Here is a 17,752-nt window from a genome sequence, read left to right as displayed (position 1 = left end):
GAAACAAATACTTTTTGTCATACAGGACCAAGGAGGGAAAAGATAAAGTGGGAGAGATCATAAGCAAATACAAAAAGTTATAGCACCAACCTTAACATTTTGTCTCAGTTCAGTTTCAATGTATTCTGCTTCTTGAAGTTGAAACTGAGAAGAGGCTTGGACGATACCTGAAAGATCCTCTTATAAGACTGAGTACAGAAGAGAAGTTTTGAAGCTTAGAGTAAGACAGGTCTATCTTCATAAATATTGGATAAATGGCTATCTCCTCATCATGCGAGAAATCTTATTTAGATTATTTTCTCTAGATATTGTTAGTTCTATCTTCTTTAAAAATAGTCTTGCACAGATGCTTATCCAGACCAGCTCTGATGGCCTCATATGACTCTGATGCTGCAGCTGAGCTTGTTTGGCAAGGGAATTGTTCCAGCTGGTTAATTCCTACCAATTGGTAGGTTTTTGTCATCAGATGACACTCCTGATGTCCATTGACAAATGTTACTGTTGACCCATCCTATTCCTTACAGATGACCAAACGAGCTGCTACTTCTTCCTCAAGTATGTGGTTGTATTTAGCTGTACAAATTTGGACTTCACCTTTTGATGCCTCCTAGAGGAATAGCTTGACTAGACTTCTGTTTCATTGCTCAGGAAATTCCTCCCCAGTCTTTTGAACCTGCCAGATGAGCCAGTCTCAGCTGGTACTGATGAATGGGGTCTCCCCACCTCCACTTTCATGTTGTTGCCCAGACACATGTGGATGGGAAACAATCACTTGCTACTGTTGATGCACCAAAGGTGCAAATCATACAACCAATGTTTGTTTTGTGTATGCCCTATGTGCATAGTAGGAGGAATTGGGAGTGCCTGACTCATGTTTTGCCAGCAATCGGAAAATCTTCTCTATATCAGAAACAAGGTAATTTCAGTGTGTCGAGATCTGATCATGTCTTCCCCACTGATTGCAAAACTAGATTTCACTGGCTCTATTTTTTCGGGCCTTATTATATGGCTCCAAACCAAGTGCTAGCAAAGGGCTGCACTATTCTCCATCCATTGCATGACAAAACTAAATAATTCAGATCCTGAATTGTAAAGTTGTGTTTATCTCAATAACTCTTTTCAGTGGAGACTACACTACATTCATTGCACCATAATATTGTCATCCTTTCCAGATCTTCCTTCCCTACAATCTCCTAAATATAAGACCATCTTTTCTTTCAGTCCCTTTGAAAGACTGATTTTTTATCTGCTGTTCTTGTTAATATTTTTCTTCAATTTCTATAAGAATCACAGCCCTAGGGTTAATATTGTGAAGTATTATAATACATCAATAGATATTTAAAGTTAATAGCTATCTGTTAGTCATGAAACTATGATCAACAGTGATCACACTAACTTGTATTTAATTAGAACATAACTAAAAAAAAAAAACATAGCTCACTGCAGCACACCCCCACCAAACAAAAACAACAAAGTAAACCCTATAACTTACTACTATTTTCAGTGTGTATCTCCAGGTTCCAGTTAGTAACTTTCTTTTGTTTGTCAATGATTAGTCATTTAGTATTTTTTTTCTCAAGGTCCTTGAACAAATATAATGAGACACCTTTTTTTTGACAAGCAAAAGAGATGGACCTCATTACATTTTTTTATCCTCCTCTGGGTGTATTTCTCAAAGTCTTTTATAAATAGTAGATCTTGTAGTAGTTTAAAATCAGTCTTACTCATTCCATTTTTGGCGGGAAAATATTCAGTCTAATCTGCCTTGACTGTTGTACTTACATTGTCTAGGATTTCATTACATCTTTTAGTGGCAGTATGATGATTTGAGAAGTGTATGCACATCATTTACTTGTCTAGACAGCTGTGTGGAAAGCAGAAGAATCATACCATAAGAAATTGAGTCATATACCGAGCTGAAGAAGATTAGAACTGTGCTTATGAAGGTTGCTGTAATATAAATAATGCTTAGTAAGTCTTCCAAAATCTGCAACCTTGCAAAAAAAGTAACAAGTTTTTGTTTGGTAATTTTCCACTTAATGAGCCCTTTCTGTGTCTCTTAAAGGTCTTTTTAATAGGTTAAAAAATTCTCAAGCTTTATTTCTTTAAGCAGCTGTTCTGCCTTTGTTTCCAATCCCAATCAGGTACCATGTATTGAAGATATAACTCACTTTCTTAGTTTTTTTTTGTTCACTGGACTTCTTTTGACACAAGAAACAAGTTAGAAAAAACCCTTCTCATTATTATTAAGCAGCTGAAAAGCACAAACTGTAGAACAGAAAATTTCTGGAGCTAAAAGTATTTTGGGAAACATAAAAGTGTTTGTGATTCAGGTAGCTGTTTCTTTCAAAGACGTTAAAAACCCAGACTGACTAGCTAGTAGGTGTTGCTTAGTCACAAAATCCTGCATGTAGTAATCATAGCTCTAGACTATTATTCCATTTATATTTTCATTAGTGCTATAAACTCCCCTGCATGGCAGGATTTAGAGGCAAACTACATCTTGCAGAGAAATTTCAAAGTAAATACATTCTTTTCAATGATGTGTCAAAGTTGCAGAGTTTATAAAACCATGATGATTCTTAAAAATATACTGTGAAAGAATCCAAAAAGAGGTTTTTTTTTTTTTTTTTTTCATCTGGAGCTCCTATCTCAGTTAGAACTGGGTGCCATATTTGACTTTTGTCCCTTTCTCTCAACAAATTCTGTGAGATTTGACCCCAAAGTAGTCTAGGTGAAAACTATATTTCCTGGTGGAATTAGCATGAAAATTTTTATTTTGGCTTTCTGGAAGAGTAATGATTCAAAAAGTATTATTTTCTACTATCATATTTGAATTTTGTTTTTATACAATTAGCAACCCATTTCTGTGATCATGTGTGTCATATACAGAGATGCTCAGGCCCAAAAAAGGATTGCTGTGTCCCAGAATATATCTAAAAGATGTCACAGAAAGATTATGAATTTTATGGATTCCTTAGCCTGAGTAGTTCCATAAAGGTATATGGCCTGATGTATTTATAACAAGCAATATAGAATTTTATATATATTTCAAAATGATAATGTTTTAAGTAAATATTTTAACCCTAGTTATGAAATTCAAAATGCATGAAACATTGGTATTATCTTACAAGTTTGAGTCACTGGATTAAAATTCATTTTACAGATTGGGTAACGAGGGCAAAAATATCAGGGATGTGGTTTCATAAAAGTCTGAGTCTACTGAGCCCTCTTTAAAATACGTTTGATTTTCAGCTTGTGGTGATCTTGGTGGGCGTGCTCAATATTGTTAAAAGTTGTTCAGACTTATGGAAAAAAGGTCTATCACCCAGACGACAGAATTTTTCTTGAGAAGGAAACAAAAAAATGAACAATTTCCTTCCAGCCAGGCTTTCTTGAACTTCACTTTATTTTATTTTGTGTATGAGCAATCAAAAAAACTAAATGGGTCTTGGCTCTCAAAAAGTGAGATAGAATCAATATCATAAAATATTTTTGCCTGTTATTCACAGTCCTAAGCTTTAGGTAGCATATGCTTGATTGAATTCAAGAACCTAAAATGGTAGAAAGCACAAGTAAATCCCTATAGCTGTGGAACTGTGAAACAGCCCTAGTTCAACAAATATTAGAAAAATGGAACTGTAATGGGCATAGCAAATGTTCACAACCTTTTTGAAGATATCTAAAGCTCTGAAGTTGAAAAGGAGTCAAACATAAATTAACCAGGAAAACACAATGCTGAGTTGCTAATTGCTCCACAACAGGATGCTGTGCAGCTCTTGTGAAGCTTTAGGACTTTGACCAGAATGAGGACAAAGACTAATAGAGGGCCACAAAAGAGCCCATGGGAATCCTAGGAGGGATATTTTGCTTGCAAGTTGCTGGATGAAATTCAGTTTATGTCCCCTATAAATGGCTGTCATATCATGCAGTGGTACCTATGTAACTACTGTGTAGGATATAAATTGCTGCCTTTCAATTAAATACACTCCCAGTGAGTGGACAAGTGGAACAATTGGTAAGGTTTTTTAGACCATGAAGCTTAGGAATTATAATAAGGAATGGGACCTCCTGGTTCGTTAAACCCAATCTCATACTTCTGTAGACCATTTATATTTTAATATTTATTTTTTAAACAAATGAAATTCCATGCTAAATCTACTTTTTTTTTTTTTTTTTTTTTTCTCAACTAAAGAGTCACTATTATTGGAGACCAGTTAGACAGGGAGATCATGATGCAGGGGGATTTTTGTCCCTAAGATTAGCTCAGGTGGTTAGAGCATGGTGGTAATAACACCCAAGTTGTGGGTTTTATCCCTGTATGGGCCATTCACTTAAGAGTTGGACCCAATGGTCCTTGTGGGTCCCTTCCAACTCAGAATATTCTGCGATCTTTTAGTCACACAAAAAATTTGTTATGTTCATAAACCATTGCTTTCTCTACCAGCTAAAATTTTTATTTGAATAACTCTTAAACCTCCATAACATTTAACTTGTTTGCTCTACTTATATATCTCAAAAAATATTTTCCTCAAAACTCTTTTATTTTGGTGTCCTATCAAATTCTTTTATTTTTCTGTATTTTTTCATTCTTTAAATCATCTCAGACATTTAGTTAGTCCTTCTGAAAACTGGTGATTACAATCTTGTATTTTAGATGAGATCTTAGTGCTTTATGTTTCTTTATTGAAAATATTGTTTGATACTGGAATTATTATTTTTAAGCTCGACTTAGAAACAGCTTGCAGTGAGTCTCTAATTCAGTTTTTCTCTGTTTTTTTAAAGTTTCTTATATGTTGTGATTTCAATTCTAACTTTCAGTTTTATTGTAGACAGTCTTGAGAAAACCTAGTACTGAATATTGGAAGTATATGCCTAAGTGACAACTTTTTTGACAGAGACTGTTTTATTACCCGGGGTTGGTAATTGGTGATCCTTCTTTCATTCATGGAATCCTGTGGCTGACTTCATTATAAACTCATCCATAAAGCTATTTCAGTATCATAACCAATCTAAGATGAATTCAGACATCATTATATATAGTGAAGCATATCTATAACCTTGTAAGTGAATTTATATGCGTATATAAATTGCATATACAGTTGTCTTTCATCTACATTCTCAACTATAAGCTCCCTCTTGTCATTTTATGGCATTAGATTACATCTTGGGTAATAAGCTTTGCATGTAACTGTACCTTTCAGTCTACTGCACATTTTTAAGAGTAGTGTTATAAGTTATTTGACTGGTTTTCACAGTACATTTTGACTGATGAACTAGAAGCACACAAAGCCAGCTTTGTCATGTAATAAAATAGTTAATAATGTATTTTAGATGTAAATATACATAAGGATAATAAAGCTATGTTAATTGATATGATGATTTATCTTTCTGGACATGATTGAGAGCATGTTAGCCTAACCTATTAAAAGATTTTCTCACTGAATTAAAAATTAAATTTTAATCCTATTTGGTGAAGAGAATGCCAAAACATATGTAGTGATAAATAATGTAATGTTTATAATAAAGCATAGCTCAGTGATACATCTTGATCTACTGGTGACTTATATACTGAAAAAACATTATACAGTTGCCAAATGTAAGATCCTTCTTACAGGAACAAAAGAACTGGATTAAGTTTTCAGAATTCAGAATCTTTTATGGAAAAAAACAATGCTCAAGTCTGTACAGAATGGAAAATACTTATACTGCAGTTAAATTTCCTATAGCTTACAGGGCATCTGTGTGATATCTTCCTTGAATACCTGGAGATAAACCAAAAGAATTTATTAGAAAAAACTGACAAGTATGGCAAAACAATGACCTTTAATCTTCATCTCCTCAAAGATGGTCTGGATAATTAATATATGAATTATATTACTTTATATATAATGAGAACATATTAATAAGATAATTTCTTATTCTCCACCTTCTGTATGGAAAGTTTTTTGCCAAAGCTGATGTAATAGATCAGAAATCAGTGATTTGCTAAGTTGCAACTGGAACTGAAAATGGAAATTCCAGACTCCTGCATATTGGCATGGACTGAGACAGGATCTACATTGAGCTTGCTGTCATTTTGTCATTAAGAACGCAGAAAATAACAAAACTCAGTCAAACCTATTGAGTTTTGCACTAATGTTAATATATGAAGAAAAAATATTACAGGACCTATATAAATACATATATATATACATCTAGAGTATTGCTTGGTGTAGCAGAAACAAAAGAAACCACAATTCCAAAATAGTATTGCTTTTTAGTTAGTGAAAAAATAATGAAGTATATTTAAGGAAGGTATTAGGCACACGTATGTGCCACGGTACCTTGGCAGGTAAAAGAAAACTCTCTGTGCTCCCGGAAACTCAGTTAAAAGGTGATTGAACTACTAGGTCTCATCCCCCAAAAACAGGGGGAACAGACTGATCATTTCAAGAATGTGGAAAAGCAAGCTGGAAGGTGGCACCTAGCCAGAGACTGTAAAAGAATTTCTTGTAACCAATCAGCTGAACATGTGCTTAAGGCCAGAAAGGCAAAGAAAATCTGATGCTCAAAGTCTTACAGAGAAAAAAAAAATGATAAATTTTTGATAGGAAAGAAAACATGCAGCTTGCTAATCACTGTAGTAAGCAGGGAGTTGAGGCTCAGATTTTTTCTTATTTTTTAGATCTCTATGGCTACTCTATTCAAAACAAAAGATGTAATTTAATTTCATAAATAACCTCTCACTGACTATTCAAGCGTTTGATATATCTGAAAATAATTCACTTATCTGAAGTAAAATATGAACTTTGTACCTCAATATCAGATTACTCTGTAGCTGACTGGGTCTCTTTCAGTACTCACATTATGTAGTCATTTACGCTGTGAGAAGCAGCACACTAAAACGATGGTTCGCTTTACATCCATACCACAATCAACATTTGTATGGATGACTGCTTAGAATTCAAGGGAAGTAAGAGCTGGGGCACGAACCAGCCTTTTTGTTCTGCTCATCTGAATAAGTTTGCTCCCTCAAGGCTACAGAAATGTTGAAGACGTTAAGTGTTCACTCAGAACAGAAGTTCTGTAGGCTGCATGGGGGCAGAAACTACCAAGGAATGTTTCGTATCAAATTTACACCCAACGGAGTGAGGATGAGTAATTGTTAGGTGAGAAGTTGCTATAGCTTTGTGTTAGCAGTTCTGAGTTCAGCTACAAGATATTATCTAAGACCCAACGGAGATTTGCCTAGGTGACTCAGAAAATTAGTAATGGCTTATACAATCATTTCTAGGTCAACAGTTTGTATATACTGAACTTTATTCTGGTAAATTGTCACTAGATGATGACTCTTTTGTGGTCCCTGAATTGTTATGCTATATTTGTTTTAGTGAATGGACTACTTAAAATAACTGCCACGGCAGGCCTTCTTTGGCATAGCTGCTCATTGCTGCAGTAGAAACAGAGACCTGACTGGAATGGAGCATAGAACTTCTCCATCAGCCCTAGAAACAGCTCTTTCAAAGAAGAAATGAGATGCTGCAGTGTAATATGGAAAAGGTAGAACAGAGAAATTTAAAACCATCTGAGACAACGGAACTGTCTGTTCTGATACTCTGTATCAAAAACTTAAATTCACCAAGTTTCCCCTGAGTTGACCTTGGTATCTTGTGTAAGTGACAGATCTAAAGACACTGAGATCCAGAATCACCCTTGTAAGATGCCTTCTCCTCTCAGCTGGCTACTGAAGAATGAAGGCTTTTTATGGTGAGTGCATAACTAAAATGCTTGAACCAGGATGGAAAAAATTCTGGTCTGAATCTGAAGAATCACATCACTTCCTTTAGTTGCCTATCTCCAAATTTCATCTGGTGCTTTTTCACTTTCTCTCCAAGAGCTGTGTACCTCATTTCTAATTGAAATTTTCTTGTCTTCATCTTAAAATCCTTAGTTAAGATTGTGCTTCCCTATAGTTTGGATAAGCCTTTATTGTCAAGCATTGCCTGTCTGTGAAAGTTACTGTATATCATAGGTCCACCTATGAGGGCCACTGACTTCTATTTACACATTATATATGGACTAGACATTTTAGAAATTGTATTTCTGCTTCTTAATTTACACTTAGAATTTCCATGCAAAGGCTTGCATGGAAAATTAAAGACTTTTCTCTTACATTTAGATTACCTCTAGATGTGTCTTCTGCCCACAAAACAGGCTTAGTCCAATGTTTTCCGAAGGTTTTTTCATAACATATTAATTATACATATGTTAAATCAGGTTTTGACATGACTGCAGGAAATCGTGTTTTCTACTCTCTTTACAGTAGTTTCTATGTATTTTTCATTCCAGTGAATTCTTTTTCATTTCAGTGGGGTTCAAAGAGTACCTTTGCAATCTCATGAACACACTATCTACTAAATCATTAATTCAAAACATGTTTCAAAAACACAGTAAGTTTTCCAAAACACATTTTCAGAAGGGATAAGGAGACAGCATTTCCTTCAAAACTGGTTGTTAGAAGAAATTCAGAGGGTGGTTCTGTAAAACTGCACAGGACAAACAGATGTCAAAAATCAAGACTTTTATATGCCACCTCAAAATAAAAAAGGAACAATAACTTCATCCCCATTGTTCTTCCTCTTCATCCTCTTTTTCTCTAACAGAAGAACTCCTGCTGATTTCTTCCTTGTGGAGGCTAGTGTTGAGCCCACCCTTACACCCACTCTCTTTGAAAATGAAGTAATTGATTCTCAAGAGGAGTTCATTACAAAGCACTGATGCAACTGATAAATTTGTCCAGATACAGGTGGAAAAGGGCAAAAAAAGTCATTTGGGAAAACACGAAAACTCAAGAAATAGGTTGATAGTTCAGTTTGTAATAGCAAAAAAATGGAGAGAGGAGTGGAAATTAAAGACATAGTGTAAACCCCTTTCCCATACCTTACACCTGTGGAAGAGCTGCATTTATTTCCTTGATTTCACCTTGAGTTGTTGCTGTAGATTGGGGATATTTTAAATAATGTTTTTCAGGTATTAGGTTCCTTCAGTTGTATTAAATCATGAGGAAAAGTGTAAAGACATTATTGAAGGGGGATTTTTTTTTTTACTTTCAGTGTTCAAGAAATTATGTTTTTGAAGTTTTTGAGATGCTTTCCTGTATTTCTGTGATAACAGGTGTTTGGATCATCTTAGCAGGAAAGCTGGGTTTTGTGCACATTTCAGGACATATGTTCTAAATATGTGTGTGTGTATTTTAATATTGATTAACAACTTCAGTTTTTATTGAAGTCTTTGAAACAGAAATAATTTTTTTTAAGGAATAGATAACATATAGATAATAGTATTAAACTGAATCAATGGAGTAAGAAGTAATAGGAAAGTTTGATTTTCACTCTTTGGAGTACTTCTGATGCTGGCTTTTCTCATACAGATAGCCTAGGGAAAATGCCCAAAAACCACCACTTACCTTGGCAAAAACCCTCAAGCAAACTAAACTGGTCTAGGTTTAAATTCTGGTGGCACTAGGAAGTGCCAGCTCAAAAACCAGTGTATCACCCAACCCTCGCTCCATACTTTACCATGGTACGGGTAATGGGTTCATGAGCATCTGCTACAGGAATGAATTTCATTAAACACTCCATCAACTTTGATGCTCTAGTTACTCTTCAGTGCTACTTACAGGAATTGGGAGGACAGAATTTTGCCCACTTTCGAAATGTAATGCATGATGGCCCTTGGGCAGTAATATGTTAGAATTACATCTAAATGCAGGAAGCGAAGTAAAACCACAGAGTTTGTAATTCCTCTGTTTCAGCAAGAGTATAAATTTAAATGCAAATATAAATGCATTCCTAAATAATGATGCCTTTGTTAATTTGAGCTGCAATGAAGATGACAAATTTTAATGAATGGTATGATTTTCCTCCCTCCAAATGCATTATTCAAACCACTTTGTTTTTCATTGTTCACTAAGCTGTACTGGAACTAAAGAAACTATAAACATCTTCCAGCTAGAGAAAGACTTTTTACAAGAAAAATATTTGTAGTTTGTTTGCTTTTTCCAGTCTGCTTTTAAGAGTCTTAGTGGATAGAGAAGTGGATAGAGATTAGGTATTTTTTCTCCAAAAACTATTCTATATTCTTGTAGAAGCAACTTTGACAAGTTTGGGTTTTTTTCTTCTCAATTTTGTCACACTAATATAAAGTTTCCAGACACTGAAGTGGCAAGTAGGGTAGACTGTAAATCCTTAGGCATAGGCTCAACAGCTGAAAGACTTCTTCTCACAGCATCTAGACCTTTAGCCTAATAGTCTACAGAAGTATGGAAGTTGTGTAGAATGTCATATTTCAATTTTCATCTTTTTGCCAACCTGTATGGTGGAAGTTGCCTGTAAAAGAGTCTTGTTAGTACAATGCTTAAGAGATCACACTTTAAGAAGTTTTTATTACTACTTTTGTCACATATTTTATTTTGTCGATTGTGTTAAGTGAACATAGTTTCTTGCTTGCAACTCTGCTTCATCAGTTGTCTTTTGTTAGACCAGTTACTATAACTGGAAGCATCTGACAACTTTGGGTCTGTATAAACCTATTTGACTACAATGTTAGACCATTAGCTCAACAACAGTTTCCCTCCTGACTAAAACTCCTGGGCCACACTGTACAGGAGAACTCCCTCTGTCGCTCTTTGTGGCTGCTGTGAACCCCTCGTCGCTGGAAATTTATCTATTATCTCTGACATAAAAGGTAGCATATGGAATACAATAGAAGCATCTCTCCAGAAAAAAACAAAATAAAACGAACACAAACCCTCCAAACCCCAACAAAAACATGGGAATATTTGGAATAGATGCAAAATATATTTATTTTCCCTTAGTATTTGTTGGGGTTTTAGTTCTCCTCCTGTTTTCTTTTTCTCTTAAAGGAATTTTCCCCACACATGTTGCCAGGGGGACAAATTACTGGGTGTTTAAGAAAAACAAAAGACCTGGCCATAGGGGGAGGGCTACATCTCTTTCACCTGGGTTTGTGGGCAGTCAGTTCTCGGTGTTTAGACAGAGAGAGAGGCTGCTTCTTCGGCTGCCTTCCTTCTACCAGAGAGACCCTGGGATTCCCAAGCCCGCCTTCCCTGCCCCGCTGGAGGCCGGGCTGTGGCCGCCCTGCCCAGCTGTTGCTTCGAGCCTTCGCTACTCTGTAGCCCTGCATGCCCTGCCTGCAGAGACCTCCAGGGGGTTCCCACCTCAGCTCCTGAGTTTGGATACATCTCGTCTGCCACCCGGGATTTGTGCTCGTCCCTGCTGTTCCCAAGGGTCCGGCCGGACACCGGGATCGGCTGCCCAGGGGTTTGTGAAGCCTTTGTCCCATCCCTTCCCGGGATCCCGGGGCACTGGTGCTGCGTGCTCCCTGAGCTCGCTCCGGAGCGCCCCCTGCAGCCGCGGGGGAACCATCGCACCTGCCCTGCTCACCGGGAGCCGCCAGCGCCCCTGCCGGCTGCGAGCGGAACTGCACCCGAGGGGAAAGGGCCCGACAGCCGAGAAGGCTGGGACTGGGTTTGTGGTTGTTCGCTGTTACTGCCATAGTTGTTGTTGTTTTGTTTGACTGGTTATACACATATAGATATATAATAGTAAAGAACTGTTATTCCTGTTCCTCATATCTTTGCCTGAAAGCCCCTTAATTTCAAAGTTATAATAATTCAGAGGGAAGTGGGTTGCAATTTTTTTTCTTCCATTCCAAGGGAGACTCCTGCCTTCCTTGGCAGACACCTGTCTTTCAAACCAAGACAGTATTTTGCACACACATGCTAAGGTGTGTTTACACCAGTCAAATTCCTCAGGACTAATTTAAACAACTAAGAAATGATCAGACAGGAAGTTCTACCCTGCTGTTACAAGAATGTTGTTCACATGTTTTTGTTTAGACAGCTCTTTTTTGTTTAGAGGCATCACAGTACTTGTCAAAGTAGTCCATTTCACCCTTCTCTACCTATCATTTACCTTTTGTGAGCAGTGCTGAGATCCTTCATAGAATAGTGAGAACTTTAATTTAACTACACACCTGAAATGCGGGTTAGTGCAGCAGATGACTGGCTGAAACCTGTGCACAAGGTACAAATTATGTTTTCTTTTGCACTTTTGTGAAAACTGCAAAACAATTTCAACCTGAGAAAACTGGAACCTAAACCAAACCCCACCCATACCTCTTTGACTTGTAAACCAAAATTACACTTGCCATTTTGACTTCTTTATGAATCACTTAACTTTTTTGAGGCTTAATGTGCTTTGTTTCATAGCACAGGCAAACTTTTCATGAAGTTGCCCATTTCCTACTAGCACTGCAGTTATGGCCTCTTCCTGTTCCAGAGGAAAGAAAGATTATTGTTTCCCCACCTTCTAGTCCTTGAGAGTCCAAATTTTATGCCCTTTTACTGAAAAAGTTGATATTTAGTGGAGTATTAAAATTTTTCTATTTTCTTTGAGAACCTTATAGAAAGTAATTTTGAGTTAAGGAGAAGGGGAAGAGGAGCCTGTCCTTCAGAAAAGACAGGCTCTTCGTATGAGAAGCAGCTTTTACAAAGGGCATGTTCCATTTGGCTTGTTTCCTAGGTATGAGATGAAACAAGCCATGTTGCTTCAGGCAGATGAAAGCTGGGAAGGAGATGGGGGTTGGTTCTGACCCCAGTTCCTACTTGTCAAAAACGTGTGATTTTTCTCTATTTAAATATATTATAAAGAGCAGAGGGGGGCGGGTGAAAAATGGAGGAAGAAAGCCAAAAAAAGTCAGCTATTTTCTGGCAGGTTAGCCATCAAGTCTCATCATGAGAATGACTATTATGGTACGATACCAACCCTGCAATGTGGAATGCAAAAATGCCTTTTATGGAGAGTGTCCATTTTGTTTTAAAGGGGCTGTGTGCAAAGAGGCTATCCAGGAAACTGTTTAATACTCCAATCTTAAAGTAAAATATCTTATTTTAGCTGGAACTTTGTTCTTCAACATTAACAAACCTTTAACGCTACCTTAAGGAGCAGATTATTAAAAAGTAGAATGTGATATATATATATATATCTCATTTGAGCTTCATTTCTAGTATAATATTAAAAAGCAAAGTGCTCAGACCTACCACAGGATAGACAGCACTTCTTTCTGAGAGAGCTCTGACAGATTAAAAACTGCAGGGTCAGACCCCAAGCCTATCAGATTACCATTGTTTTCTAGTCATATTCAATAGTCCTTATTCAGTGAGATGCAGCAATCTCAGCTGGTATCTGAACTACAACTCTAACAAGTAACTGGGGAAGAATGTTATTTGCTCTGAGTATAGTTCCCTCCTGGGAGAGATCCAGGTCAGTGCTTGATAATCCTTTTGTATCTAGGGTTCAGGCTGTCTTAGCTTGAAGAAAATTTCTGCAGAAGTCACTAGCATTAAACTTGTAACTTAAGAATTAACATAGTTATATTTAACATATATATCTTGAAAGCCTGTACAAATTGTCAAGCTAACAAGATGAACAAAGCCTTTCTTCTGAGAGAGATTTTCTTCTTCACAAAAATCTCAATGTTGCATGTCATCTTTGTCTCTTGTCACTTTATGTTCCATATCTTATTCTTGGTATAAAACAAGCAATCCCAGGGAAATCATTAGGAAGTAAGAATATTATAAATGTTTGGCTAGAGCCAGAGTTTGCAATTTTATTGCTGCCTGTTAGAGGTGTGAGAAATGAAAACTTTGCCCAAACTCAAGCACTGTTAGAAAATGTTGATAGCTGAGCATATCCATTTTTAGTTCCAGCATGTTCTGCTGTGTAATTTCTTACAAGCTCTTCATGTACTTGCTTCATTCTTTATCTACCTACAGCTTGAAAAGAAAATGCAGGAATCTGGTGTAAAGATATAATAAATAGTTAAATATTCACAGTCAGAAAAGGAACTACCAAATATGGCTAAAATATATCCATCACCAAAAAAGACATATTTACTTTGTCACTCACTTAAATTATGTAATATGCCTCACAAAAATCAGTATCATCAATAGTATTAAATTATATCTTCATCAGGTGGATTATAACATCATAGAGGTATCAATTGCTTTTGAGAGCTTAAGACGCTTGTTCTATGCAAAGCCTCTCTAGCTATGCTAAAACTTGGAAATGTTACAGTCGTTTGCATTTGGTATGACTACTTCTTTTACCACAACTTATGAAAAATAATCAGTATCACAAAGTCAATACTTTTAGCAAAAGCTCTATTTACTTTCTGAAACTCACATTAAAAAAACAGGTGACTAATTATCAGAAAAAAATAGTTCTACTCGACATTTCCAAATTCTGCAAGAGATATCTAGTCCATTTATTTAATTTCTTGATGCTGAAAATCAGCTCAAACTTCTGAAGCTCAAATTCCAGGCACTTGGGAAAGTAACGAATGAGATATGCTCATATATTAGTCAGAAGTACTACTTAATAAAAAGACAAACAAAATATTATAATAATAAGTAACATTCATCCAAATAACTGTGTGGATCTGAGCATTAGTTTTATAAGATGTTAGAATGATAGTGATGCAATTAACTGTAGAGAAAAAGAACAACTCCTCCAAAATTCCTGGGAAGAAAAACTACCTTTGTCAGAAAGGCTTTTCTTCTCCCAAATTTTTGATTAATCACATCTTTCAATCCAAATATAGCTTTAATAATCTCTAGGAATAATTTTACATATGGATTTCAGTTCAGATTTTTTAGGATTAATATTACTTAAATCATCCATATTTTTGAATCCATGTTCTCTGAAAAATTAGAAAATGCCCAAATAGGATTAATCTTTCGAAAAATTAATACTCTGTTCTTTTCCAGATCCATACAAACATGACAGAGGTTTTTTCTGCTTTTAAGTCTATTGTATCTGTGTTAATAACATGTTGTCTCTGCCACATGTTTAGGGGACATCAGACACCACAGCCTGTGTACTAGTGCCATGAAGAGATACCTGATGGAAAGAGGAAGTCCAGGCTGCATGGTAAGGGCATGCTATAGTTAGTCAGAAATCATGCTACCTACTTTTTAATTATGGCTCCTCTGCCTACCAGCTGCATATCATGGAAAGACTTAACTCCATACTTAAAAGGCATTCATGAAGCTCTGATACACAAGGCTGAGTGAGTGTAAGTTCTAGAAGCTGTTCCAGCCTGTGTGTGATTGATATTCTACTGCTGTAAACCAGCACAGAACAGCAAAGGTTCTCGAGGGCACATGCCTTGGTAAGGCACTACTGATCACTGAAGTGCCTGAGCAAGTACCAGACGGGAGGCTAGAGAGGTCAGGTCTAGTCCATATCTGGGTCAGACAGAGCAGCTGGATCTCTGGAATGCCAAAGGGGGTGGTCAGGATAGGAACAAGGAGAAATCACATGGCAGTGTTCACTCTGGAGAATGCAGCTGGGCAGGGGGAACTGGATGCAGTGCTTTGCATGTTTGTCTTCTCCACAAAAGAAAGACTTCAAAAAGTTTAGGAATGGCTGTGCTATACTTCTTCCTTAAAAGAAATACAGGGAAACAGATTAGTTTTCTCGCAAAGCATGGAAGTAATCCTCTGCATCCTTTACCTCTGCATAAACACAATCTGCTGGTGCTTATTAGCCAGACTTCTTTAGTCTACCTGAAGAGAAGGCTATCTTCTACTCTTCTGTAGAAACTATGGAAGATGCTGCCAAGAATATGATCAAGGACTTCTTCCCCTTTAAAAGAAGAAAGTAATACTTATGATCTCTTTATTTTCACATGAAAGTCAATCATAATGACTGAGAAAAAAGATTATATCTAGAATTTGTTTTGCTAAACTGCTAAAAACTTGACCTAGAATATTGATTTATATAGTTGTGAGGATATCTATTTTTTGTATTCACTAAATATATTGCAATATGGTTGCATCCTTGGATACATAAAACAGTCTTAGTTAATTAATGAAAAAGAGAGTGCACATAATCTTTTCTTTTTACGTGACATTTATCATAAAAGAAGATTAAATAGTTAAGGTGGTCTAGGTCCTTTCCAATTGAAAGACAAGTTGAATTCTTGACTGGAATGACATATACAGTATATATGCACCACTCTATGTGTGCGAGTCTGTATCATGCAGAATATCAAACCACTAAACTCTTGAGGTAGCTCAATAAAATTACAAATATATTGAATCTCGATATAATCTTTCCTTAGCTAAGAATGTATTTCTTTAATTTACTTTCCTTACATACATCTGTCACCATGGATGTACAAGCCTGTCAGTATACTTGACTTCTGTTTTCTAAGTGAACCCGGGGATTCCTTTTTCGTGTGCTGAAAGCTATACACAGAGGTAGACATTCAACTATGACAGTCAACAAACTAAGCACTATAAACCAGGCTTTCAATATTAATGTAGACAGCAAAGCAACATCCAAGGATCAAGTGTTCTCATTGCATGTTTCAGATGAAAGGCTTGGAATATCTTATATATCAGAGACTGGGACATAGCCCTTTGCCCACAGGGGTAATATCTGAGCCACCTGCATCTTACTTCTATGTTTCAAATCTTTGTTGGTCACAGAATAACAAAGGAATAAGAGCAGCTAGACTTGAAAGGAGAAGAGGGAGTGAGCTGCAAATGACAACATAAGGAACTGTCTTAGCGACAGTAATTTATCAGAAGAATGAAGAAGTTTCAGCATCCTCCTCTCAATACCACAGCTGTGTCAGAGCTGCCCATCTTTGCCATCAAGGTCTTTCCAAAACACTGCTTGCAGTGAGGGTGTGTGGGAGTGGGGAAACTGAGGGAATAAAAAACAGTCGACAGCATTGATATAGCCACCACAACTAAATCTGCTCCTAGGTTGTACTTTCTCATCATGTACCTCAATCACAACCTGGTCCAGGCAAAGGAAAAATGGATTATAAATTCTAAACAGAAGATATCTTCTAGTGACTCTCTTTGTTTTTCAAAAAGAAGATTTCTCAAAAGTTATAACCCCTGTTGTATTTTAGACTGAAAGCTACCTTCATTTCTCCTTAGATCTAGAAGAAAACTGAAGCTGATGCAGAAAGAACTGAAACCAAATTTTAGAGGATCATACAGAATACAGTTGAGGTTTGTTGTATTTAGCATTTTCAGACAAAATTGTCTGAAAATATCAACTACACTGTTGAGAAGGGAGAGAAGGATGTTATTTTTAAGGTGGACATTTTTTACGTAGAATGGTGTGCTTTTGAGATGGTGGAAAACACTGGAGGCATTTCATAGTACTGTTAAATGGGTATTTCAGTGTTACTTTTCTTCCCTTGCATTTCCTTGGATCTCTCAGTTTGAACCAATACTAGGCTAGTAAAAATTTCTCAAAGGTATTAAATGAGCTTGGTATCACTATTACTCTTCAGCTTCTCAGCTGTACTTCCAGCTGGTCATCATGATAACCATGCCTATATGGTACAGGGGCTTTTGCAGCAGAACAAAACTGCTTTTGGAATAGTGTTGCTGCTGTACAGCCAGGCACTAGTCCCCAAAAATACACCTGGAGCTGCTTTCCCTGCTCTGCATGTCTTGTGTGACCTCGTGCTGGCAAAGGGTGTCACTTTGCATGGCTAACTGTAGGGCAGACTCCTACACTATGCTTCATCTACTCCTTAAATCAAGGTCGGAGACATCTGTTCTAAAACTACAGAGTAAAAATAATTCTCTGTGTCAAAATACCCAAAACATACACTGGAGAAAGAGAACAAAAATACGGCGTAAGTAGTGTATGCA

This window comes from Corvus kubaryi, unplaced genomic scaffold (assembly GCF_017639235.1).
Source record: "Corvus kubaryi isolate FWS band 111438036 unplaced genomic scaffold, C.kubaryi_AGA036_p1.0 66, whole genome shotgun sequence".
In the NCBI taxonomy this organism is placed as follows: Eukaryota; Metazoa; Chordata; class Aves; order Passeriformes; family Corvidae; genus Corvus; species Corvus kubaryi.
The sequence above is the reverse complement of the archived record's forward strand: the minus strand, read 5'-3'. Positions refer to the sequence as shown.